An 11865-nucleotide genomic window follows, 5' to 3' on the forward strand; every position below is an offset into this window, starting at 1 on the left:
CAGTGATATTGGCATAAAAATACATACAGCCCAATGGAATAGAATTGAGAGCCCAGAAATAAACCCTCACACATACAATCTACCACTGTTCGACAAGACAGCCAACAATATACCAGAGGGAAAGATTAGTTTTTCAATAAATGGTGTTAGGAAAACTGGATATCCACATGCACAAGAATGAAATTTGACTCATACCTTGTACCACTTGCAAATATTAAATAGATTAAAAATTTAAACATAAAACCCGAGACTAAAATTCCTATAATAAAACAGGAACAAATCTCCTTTACATTGGTCTTGGTGATGATTTGTTTAGTGTCTGACACTAAAAGCATAAGCCTTAAAAGTAAAAGATAAATGGAATTATATCAAACTAAAAAAAAAAAAAAAAAAAAAAAAAAACCACCTGCACAGTGAAAGAAACAATCAACAAAATGGAAAGGTAGTCTATAGAATGGGAGAAAATATTTGCAAACCACCTGTCTGATAAGGGGTTAATATCCAAAAAATGTAAGGAACAAATATAACTGCATGCAAAAAGAAAAATGACTAAAAAGTGGGCAGAAGGCTTGAGTAGACATTTTTCCAGAGAATACACACAGCTCATACAAATGGCCAACAGGCACATGAAAAGGTGATCAATCTTTTTCATTAGGAAAATGTAAATCAAAACCTTACATCTATTAGAATGGCCATCATCAAAAAGACAGGAGATAATGTGTTGGCAAAGATGTGGAGAAAGGAGAATCCTGTGTACTGTTGGTAGGAATGTAAATTGGTAGAGCCACTGTGGGAAACAGTATAGAGGTTCCTCAAAAACTTAAAAAAAGAACTACCATATGATCCATCAATTCCACTCTTGGGTATATATGCAAAGAAAATACAATTGGGATCTCAGAATGATAACTGCACTATGATGTTCATTGTAGCATTATTCACAATAGTCAAGGTATGGAAACAACTTTGTTACTCAATGGATTAATGGATAAAGAAGATGTGAGATACATATGTATACAAATATATATATATATATATATATATATATATATATATATATATACACACACATACACACATACAATGGGATACTGTTTATAGCCATGAGAAAAAAAAGAAATCCTGCCATTTGTGACAACATCAATGGACCATGAGGGCCTTATGCTAGGTGAAATAAGCCAGATGCAGAAGGACAAATATTGTATGATCTCACTTATATACGTAATATTAAAAAAGCTAAACTCATAGAAAAAGTAGAATGGTGGTTGCCAGGGGTGAGGGAAATGGAGACATATTGGTCAAAGGGTACACACTTCCAACTATAAGATAAATAAATTATGGGGATCTAATGTACAACATGGTGACTATAGCCAATACTGTATTATATACTTGTAAGTTGCTAAAGATAAATGTTCTCACTACACATGAAAAAGGAATTATGTGAAGTGATAGAAGTATTAACCTTATGGTAATCATTTCATAATATATACATGTATGAAATCATGTTGTACACCTTAAACTTACACAGTGTCATCTGTCAATTATGTATCAAAGCTGTAAAAAATAAAATTATGTCAGAATGTTCCAATATCTGATCCTAACTAGCTGAAGGAGGGTTGGCAGAGTATGTACTGTTTGCAGCTTCTGTGGTGAGAAGCAGGCTGTGCCTTCCACAAGATTCGTAAGATGGAGAATTCTCTCTAGGCCTAAGGAGGAAGTCTAAAGTTGACTAATTTCGCCGTAGGAAGGTAGAAAGTTGAGGCCTATGGGAGGAAGATTCTTAAAATACAATGAATTAGAGGTTGCTCTCAGTTTCTTCTATGTAGTGAGTCTACTTATACTCTGTTTCTTATTAAGTATATGCCTTCAAGAAGTCTTATTATGATCTCTGTAGCACTCAATAGCTGATAAATTAGTTTTATGTGGTTTTACTTATTGCTGAAGGTTAGATTTCCAGATTTTATTCTGTCTATCCTATTTCACTGGTACTTGGGTAGAATTAAATATGAGGAGAAGTTGCAGGAGGAGTTGATGGATGGTATTGTGGGCCCAGGCAACTGCCCTATTGCCATCTGGTTGTATGATTGGCAATATCACTTAATCTTCCTAGACTTCAGTTTTATTCTCTATTGAATCATAATCTAATCTTCCAATTTGAAAAATTATTCCAAAGATTAAAAGAGTTTTTAAGTACTTAGTAGAATGCTTAACACCAAATACAATACTAAATAGATAACAAATGATATCTATTTTGTTGTTACTGTCTTCCTTTTTTAGAAAGTCCTTGGCTATAAGGACTTCAGTGTGTTTGCAATGCCTAAAAATATTTTCCTTGTATCTATCATCTCCACCTACTTCCATTGTTTATTGTAATAGCTACTAACCTTTGTGTTTTTAGCCACGACAGTTACAGTCAGCCATCCAGACAATTTACTTCTTGTTGGACAAGGGCAAAGCCATATCCATACACTTTAGAGGTATCTCATGTTAGAAAAGAAAAAGAATGAAACAGAAAGGAAATGATGATTGAGCACTGATGTGTTTTGCAGTCTGCTATTGAGAAGCATCTCAGCAACAGAACTGGGCAGAACTAGAAATGCATTACCAGTCAAGCTGGTAACACTTTATTTAGAAGAACGCGCTACACAAATTCTTGTACCTTTGTGGAAAGCTGAATGACAACCTGAAACTTTCCTTTCTGATTAGCTATGTAAACACATCCAAAGGAAATAAGTTCTCAGCAGCTTTTTTTTTTTAATTTTTTTTTTCAACGTTTTTTATTTATTTTTGGGACAGAGAGAGACAGAGCATGAACGGGGGAGGGGCAGAGAGAGAGGGAGACACAGAATCGGAAACAGGCTGCAGGCTCCGAGCCATCAGCCCAGAGCGTGACGCGGGGCTCGAACTCACGGACCGCGAGATCGTGACCTGGCTGAAGTCGGACGCTTAACCGACTGCGCCACCCAGGCGCCCCAGCAGCTTTTTTTTTAAAGTATAGAGTGATGTGAAGTTAACATATATGTCAACAGAAGCACAGATTAAATAAAGATATCAGAATTTTCTCCAGATGACCTTGCCCATTAAGATAACTGCAAGACATAATATTTCATCATGAATGTTCTACTTTAGGAAATAAAAAAAAAAACTTTCCCTATTTCTAATAACAGGCTTTGGAGGAATCATGACAATTCAGAATAAGCTCTGGCTTGTATAGACTTGAAAATAAAATGATTTTCTTTTAAGAACTTACACATTGAATAGTAGCTCTTAGAAAATTTCTTAACTTGGGTATTTTTATATTCGAATTGCCAACCCAAAGAATCACTTCTTAGCCTGATTTAAGGTTTTTTTCATTCCTTATAGTCGTTTGTGCTTCTATGTAAAAGAGTACTTAAATATAAAAAGTGTGTGAAAATGTGCCTTTGTATGGATTGTAGTTTGCAATTGTAACAGGGTCTCTTACTCAACATGAAAATTGGGGTTCTCAGGGAAAGAAATTTAATTGAACAAATATATTTCTCAATAGGACTATAAAGAGAATACTAATTGATGTGCTAATAGCTATTCCCTGTTTACAGAGCATTATCCCAGGTTTTGAACTGTAACAAACATACATGAAAACTAACATTCACAGAGCAGAGAGAAAATACATTGCATTTCTAGATGTCTGCCTGTGAGACGTTTCAATAAGAGATACTGCATAACTGGTGGGTCCTGAAACTAATATTACACTATATGTTGACTAACTGGAATTCAAATAAAAACTTTAAAAAAATAAAGAAAAATAAAGTGCTCTTAATACAACAACAAAAAAAGTGGGTCTGAAACATTATCTTCATGAATTTTGAGAATAAGAGGCTTTATTATGAAATAATTTACTGTTTTTTTAGACTGGAGACACAACTCAGAGGTCATCTCTATTTCCTACTAAGACTAAAGAATCTTGGAATCTTATAAATTCTGGACCCTAAAGGTCAACTGGTCCAGCTTATATCATATACGAGTCCTTGAAAATGGTTGTTTAGTTGCTAATTGGGTTTATTTAGACATCTCACTAGCTCTGAAAGCAAAATTTCCTAGTGTGATAGTCTAATCATTCATGATAAAATTATTTTTTTGAACTTTAGCCTGTTTTCCTAGTTCTAGCTTCTGAAGCCACTTAAGTATAGATTCTTTTTCCCATAATAGCCCCTCAACTTTAAATTGAAATGAGTAAACACGCCTCTTTCGTATTGTCAAACCACATTTTCCCTTCCCTTTCAGATGTTACTAATGTGATTTTCTTCCCTAGAATTAAAGTATCATGGGGCTTCCACCTCCATTAATGTTGGATTAGGTAATTCTGACCAAACTTGGTAAGCTTACTTGGACAGCTTTTCCCTGGGTCAATTGTGCATGCATAAGAAACAGCTGAAACACCAAGATGTGCTTCTGGTGACTTCAAAGGTACAGGGAGATAAAAATCCAGTATCTGGGACTCACCAGTGAGTGCAGATTTTAATGTCTTTTGTGCGGTTTTGAAGAAGCTAGTCTGTAAGAGTGGAATGGGAATAAACAAGTATGCAGCCAAGCTTCACATCATCCAAGTGATAGAAAATCTTAAAACTTGAATTTGTATTAAGATGGTCCTGGACTGCTAGTGGTCCCAAGCATCAAGCATAAGACTGAAGCAAATGAAAAATATTCCTTGCAGGCAAATATTACCATCTTAGAACTCAAATTATTTCTATAAATATTTTTTTTCAAATACAGCATCCAATGACTACTTAAAAATAACTAGGCACATGAAAGAGACAAGACAACGTGAGAAAGACATATAAGACAGACAACAGAAGTAAAGAGATTAATGTATTAAGGCCTTCCAAAGAAAGAGAACCAAAAGGATATATATATATATACATGCCCAATTGGCTTTATCCTCTTATATACAAGAGGATATTTATTATAGGAAGTGGCTCACGTGGTTATGGAGGCCAGGAAGTCTTACCATCTCGTGTCCACAAGCTGGAGAATGAAGAAAGCCAGTGGTATAATTCAGTTCAAGTCTGAAGGCCTCAGAATAGGAAGCTGACAGTGTTAAGTCCAGATCTGACTCTGAAAGCCCACGAACCAGGAGCGCCCATGTCCTAGGGCAGGAGGAGATGGATGTCTCAGCTTAAGCAGAGAGAGCAGATTCGCCCTTCCTCCATCTTTTTGTTCTATTTGGGTCCTCAACAGATTGGATGATGCTTACCCACATTGGGGAGGGCCATCTGCTTTGTTTGATGAGTAATTCAAATGCTCATCTCTTCCCGGAACACCCTTGCAGACATACCTAGGAATAATGTTTTACCAGCTATCTAGACATCCCTTAATCCAGTCAAGTTGACGCATAAAGTTAACCATCCCAATTAAAGATATTGGAGTTATCATAGATTGTAAAACAAGTACTCTTACTATGTACATGTAGATAAAAGCAAAGTTAAAATTTTGGCAGGGAATTGGAAACCATAAAAAGCAATATGTATTTGTAAGAGAAACAAAAATAAATTTTATAACTGTTAGAACAGAGAACATTAAAACAGTTATTATAACTATATCTCCTATGTTCAAGAATGTAGAGAAAACCACAAGCATGTGGTTGAATGACATGCAAAAATAAAGACCCAAATAAAATTTCTAGAGATGAAATATCCATGATTTGGCTCCTTGGTTCTCACACTCATGTCTCATTCCCGTTGAGAACACAGCACCATATATAGTCTCTAATTTAATGCTTATGCTATCTCCTGGAGGATGACATCCAATCCTCTTAGAATGCTACCTCTGAACTGGCACTTCAGCTATACTTTTCAAAGGGCATTTCAGTGTTCTATGAGACTTGCTCCTATGGGGTTGTGTAGTAAGTGAATCGTGGAGTCCGACACACATGACCTTACTATGCCGATTCCCACATCTCCTTTTCTGTGAAGCAGGTCCCATGATCGCATGTTATGCCTTGTTGGATTCTGTGCTTATAAATAAGGCATTCTGTGAAGACTAGGTGATAGTAGCGAGATTTGTGGATAGGAAAGAAAAACATACCTGGAGTACTTACCTATCCCTGTTACGATAAACCATTGGCTTTTCCAGGATGAAGAGGCCAATGTAGTGAACTTGTCACCAATTTGTCGATTGATTTCCAGGAATTTTGCTATATTAGAGGGTTGGTATCAGTAGGATATTGAGAGGCATCAGTAGCTGGACTTGCTTTGGCAACTGGGAGTCCATACTGTTGGCTTCATACATAGCCTCTGTCTCTGTTCTTATGTCTACTGTTCTCATGCACCAATAGTGGCAGTTCTAAGGTGATCAATAAAAAAGGTAGCATCAAAGGTCTAAGAAATTTTGATAGTATGGTTGTTCAGTGCCTCTTCCATGGTAGATGCTTTCTGGTGGAACTTGATGACTTTATCCAATCCCATCTGTTTACTCATGTGATTCCACATCAGAATTCCTTGTCTCTGGTCATTTAGCCCTTTTTGTTCCAAGCCTCTGTCCATTCAGCCAAGCTGTTGGTCACTGACCAGAAATCTGTGTACATCCTCGTATAGGTCTGTTTCTTCTGTACACGGTGCATATGATCTGATGCACTCTTTGTGTCTCTGTTCTTTGGAGAAGTTTTCATCTCTAGTCTTTCAAGACCACCTCTGAAGGTAGCTTTAATGTAGACACTGTCAATTTGTAGCTTGTATCCACTTACTGAACCAGCTATTCTAAGCTAAGCTTGGGATTTTTCTTCCTCTTTCTCTAGCTGGTCATATGGGATACTCCTCCCCAACACACATACACACATATACAACAAAATTGGCCAAAGATATGAACTGAGGAAGAGATATTGGTCCATCTGTGTCAGATGATATGGGGGCCTATGAACATGTTTGTGTAGTTTCCTTATGCCCTCTGGTCCTCTGTGGGCTCAATCTGAGGTGTATATTTCTATCTTATGAAAAACTGCTACTTGGCTACCCAATTGTATAATTTAATGGGTTTCACAGAACCCAGGTTGTGATGGACAGTTCTAGCCATAGTCACTTGGTAATCTCATGGTGAACTCTTTCATCTCTATGAGAATACCAGGAACTGTTCTTTAAAGGCATATATAATTCTTTGACTTGTTTCATAATCCTAGTGGTCTTGGTGAAGTAATGTGTCTTCAGTATCCTCCCATGAAACACAATCTTTTGTCAGGCCTTGTGGCTTCACAGTTTATTCATCCCAGCATGCCCATGTCTTTCAGCCTCTTTATTCTTTCCTTCACTGCCTGACAGGGCAATTTAGTCATCTCTGCATCACTCAGCACTGACCATTGTTTTTTCCAGGCTTCTAATAGCCATCTTAACACAGAGTTTGCTTGATTCCTCTTTCTAGTATATACTACCTAATTCTTCCACCTCCTTTTTTCCTCTCTTTTCACACCCAGGACAATTCTCGTCTGGTTTTCCTGGGATTTAACTCATTTATTATCCCAGCTGTCAGTAGAGGAGGTGGAAGTAGCACTTGAGGAGACCACTTGTTGCTTTGGTTGGCATCTTCTGTGGCATCTTCTAATGGAGGAGAAATGCTAGCTCTTACTGAGGAAGAGTGGGCTCCCTCTGCAGGCTCTCTGGGTTCAGGGCATTCTACAGAGCCAACTTCCTCAGAGGCATCCACCCAGATGTTCTCATCCCACCTTTTCAGGTTTCTCCAATCAGAACTCTACCCTTGGCATTGCAGATTCACTTTATGAATTCAAAAGTCTTTGTTTTGTTACTATCAGATCTTTAGTTTGCTGCTTATCAGTGTCTGCTGTTGTGCTGGAGGAGATAAAATCTTTGTATGAAATGAAAGAGGTCCTTTGTTAAAGATACACCACTTGTTAGTGGCCCCTAGTTTCTCATTATCCCTCTACAGAAGATCATAGTAACCAGTCAACTAACTCTGGTGTTGTATATGCATTTCCCACCGCATTGCCCAGTGCCTTCCCCCTGAATATCTTTCAAATACCTGAACTGTTTCACCTGCAAAGACCTGGAAAAAGTGGCTCCTCCACTAGGATGTTTTCCCAGGCCACCATCAGAGAAACCTTCAGCAGTGGAGATACCTGCTGCTTATGCCAGAAGATATCCATATTCCACAATATGATGTCCTCTTCACCCACTGGACATTGAGTGGCTTTGGCATGAATGTTAACTGGAATCCAGAGAAACAGTAGCTGGGGACATCAGTCAGTTACACTCCTTGCAGCAGGAAATCTGACTGGTGCATTTACATGGCTGATGCACAAGATAATATATAAAATTGTTTAGATATTTCCTATTATTATAACTATTGCTACAAGGGTATTTGCCCTAGTTTAGTTTAGAGCTTGCAGTTTCTATTCTTATGGTCTCTTTATAATGGACTTTAATTCCCTTCATATAATTTCTTTTTAAAGTTTCAAAAACAGTATGGAGGTTCCTCAAAAAATTAAAAATAGAAATGCCATGTGACCTAATTCCACTATTGAGTGTTACCCAGGGAAAATGTGTACACACACACACACACACACACACACACACACACACACACAGTGGAATATTACATAACCCATAACCATTGAAAAGGCTGATAGCATGCCATTTGAGACAATATGGATGGACTTAGAGGGTGTTCTGCTAAGTGAAATGGGTCAGGCTGAGAAAGACAAGTATCATATGATTCCACTTATAAATGGAATCTAAAAAAATGAATAAACAAAAAGCAGAACTATAAATACAGAGAACAAACTGATGGTTGTCAGAGGGGAGAGGGATGGGAGTTTGGGCAAAATGGGTGAAGGGAAGAGAAGAAAATACAGGTCTCCAGTTATAGGATGATTAAATCATTGGAATATAAAGCAGACAATAGGGAATACAGTCAATGGTATTGTAATAGCAATGTAATGAGACAGATGGTAGCTATACTTGTGAACATAGCATAGTGTATAAACTTGTCAAATAACTACATTGTACACCTGAATCTAATATAACATTGTGTCAGCTATACTAAAAAAGTGGAGATGATTCTGAAAAGAAAAAAATATGATTTTGTCTCTTTATTCATTAACCATCACCTATTCTATCTCATTGCCTTGTCTTTATTCCAGGTAATGGTACCTAGAAATTTTGACATTGTGTCATTATGGTTATTGTTCTTCTTTCCATAGATAGATAGGTAGATAGGTATTTTTAAAAGATAGCATTGAGTCTTTGCGGTTTGAGGGGAAAGAGGAAAAAGATGACCTTATGACTTGGCTTGAGAAACTCTTCTTAATAGTCATATAGCTTGTAGAAATATCGTAGAGTCAGTGTTAAATGAGAGAAATTTCATTCACCGGTCAGGTGATCTATCTGTTGTTCAATACTACAGAGATAACAATAGAAACTAGGATAACCAGAAAGGGTAGGGAAAAAATTAAAAATAAAAACAAAGTGGGGAAAGAAAACAAAACCTTGAGTATTTTTAGGTGATAAATGTTCCTTGTCAAAAGAAGCATTTAACGATATATTATTCATTGTGGATGGCAAGATCCAAGAACTTAGTAGCAATTATATTTTCCTCAGAATGAATTTGTATGTATAATTTAATACAGAAAGCCAAACCCTAGATATTTTTGAATTCTATTAAAAATTTTAGAATATCAGACTAGGAGTCTAGTGTAGCCATATATTGTGACATTTCACAATTTAGTTTTAACTAATCTTTGTTTCTACAATAGATTAGAACCGTATCTCAAGGTCCAAGGGTCTTTTAAACTTCACTTTCAGTTGCCAATTGCTTAAGATAGTTTATTACCTTTAAAAAATATATTTGCTATGTTTGGCAAGGCTAGTTGAACCATTTGTTAGACAGATATTTCTATGTCCGTTTCTGTAAGGACATTAACCACTTCTCAGAAATTTAGTAATTTGAAAGAAGAGAAAAAAGGAATTAGGATCCATGGCTGCTGATGTGCTGTTTAACAAAATTTTTCAGAAGAATTGGCTAATGCATAACAGTAATCCTTCCAGACTTCTAAAATGTTTTCGTGGATATACTTAATTCCATTGAGACTATCATGCTTTCTCATAGTATCTTATACAACTTGTCCCTTCTCTGATTAACAGGTTTTAAAGCACATTAACCCACTTTAAAAAAATCAAACCCATGAGAAATGTAGAACTTGCCTTAATTCCTCATGTCCTCCAAGAGGCCAACAGGGTAGACTGAGTGAAGAATCCTCCTTACAAAACCACATGAAGTCTAGGCCAAATGGAAGATAAAAATAGCTAAAACCAATGCCAGGAAATTATCATAATATGGTTTGCACAGCTTGTGAGCTAAATCCTTAGTGGGTAAGGTCCATGTTTTGTGCTTGTCCTACACAACTTCTGTTTGATTCAGAATTGTTTTTAAGGTGAGCTGTGAATCTTTGTAGGTATTTTTAGAAGCATTTCTGTCTGTTCTAACAAAACCAAAGTCACTTATTCAAACTACATAGAGGTAGTTTTGGAGAGAAAGTGCTTTTCCTTTGCCATGGGCTTACCCTAAAATCCCCAAAATGTCTCCCAAAACTGCACTCTCAGACACAAAGAAGGCTAGGAGAAATATGCGTTTTCAGTATGAAGCCATTCCTACAAGGAGCACTTTCTATTTGTGGTGTATCATTTGTATTCTGTTCTTAAAAGTCAGCAAAGCGCAATGACGTGGCATGGGTTTGCTTTGTTAAGTGGTATTTATTAAAAAAAAATCTATTTCCATATGAAAATGCTTTTTATGTATATTAGGTCCCCGTTGGGCTATCTTCTCCACTTAATATTTAATATTTGCTGCCGTAGCACTGAGTTAATGTTTCATTGTATAGAAATACAACCTTAGTTTAGAAGGTGAAAAGGAATCATTCTGCTGGGTTAGACAAGTAAGAGGGGCCACAGCAGTGAATTTACCCAGGTGGTAGCAAGCACAGGGGAATTAGGATATTATGCTAATGAGGTGTGCTCCACTCCCAAGCTCTTGGAGACTTGTTGCTAAGCAATACCCATTACGGCAGTGTAAAAGATATGAAAACATAATTCAGTTATGGAAACAATAAAAGCCCTTACCGTTTTCAAAGGAGGTTGCGGTAATACATAATTTCAGGCCAAAACCACTCTAACGCTCACATGAGGGTTGCAGAGCAGTAGCAAATTATTCAGATTTATGAAGGGGTGGTGTGAGATTAGCACAAACTTGATGTAAAATTGGTTTAAGCCTCACTGCCATCCATCACTCCTGTGGAGCACAACAATAACCATAAGCACAATAACATTACAGGAACCACACACACACAAGAGATTTATTTCACCAATATAATGCTATTAGATCAAAACTGAGTTTCAAGTTCGTTCTTTGTAGGTAGGATATTTCATTCACATAAAATTGTTCCTAAAGTTAACAGGCATTTTCCGTGAAAAAGAACAATATTAAAAACACCAAATGTGTCTAACACTTCAACTTTACATACATAAATGTATTTCTTTTAAACATGTATTTTTGGTACAGAACTCCAAACTACTAGAACTCTGAGTTAATTTTTAGGATCAGTTTTTTTAAGAAGAAGGTTGTATTTGGTTTGAATAATAAGTGATTTGATGGCTGAACTGTGGAATTTCTTTAATGTATTTATAATATCATAAGTGATTTGGGGCCCCTGGGTGGCGCAGTCGGTTGAGTGTCCGACTTCAGCCAGGTCACGATCTCGCGGCCCGGGAGTTCGAGCCCCGCATCAGGCTCTGGGCTGATGGCTCAGAGCCTGGAGCCTGTTTCCGGTTCTGTGTCTCCCTCTCTCTCTGCCCCTTCCCCGTTCATGCTCTGTCTCTCTCTGTCCCAAAA

Source organism: Herpailurus yagouaroundi, unplaced genomic scaffold (assembly GCF_014898765.1).
Source record: "Herpailurus yagouaroundi ecotype Mexico unplaced genomic scaffold, PumYag 141, whole genome shotgun sequence".
Classification (NCBI taxonomy): domain Eukaryota; kingdom Metazoa; phylum Chordata; class Mammalia; order Carnivora; family Felidae; genus Herpailurus; species Herpailurus yagouaroundi.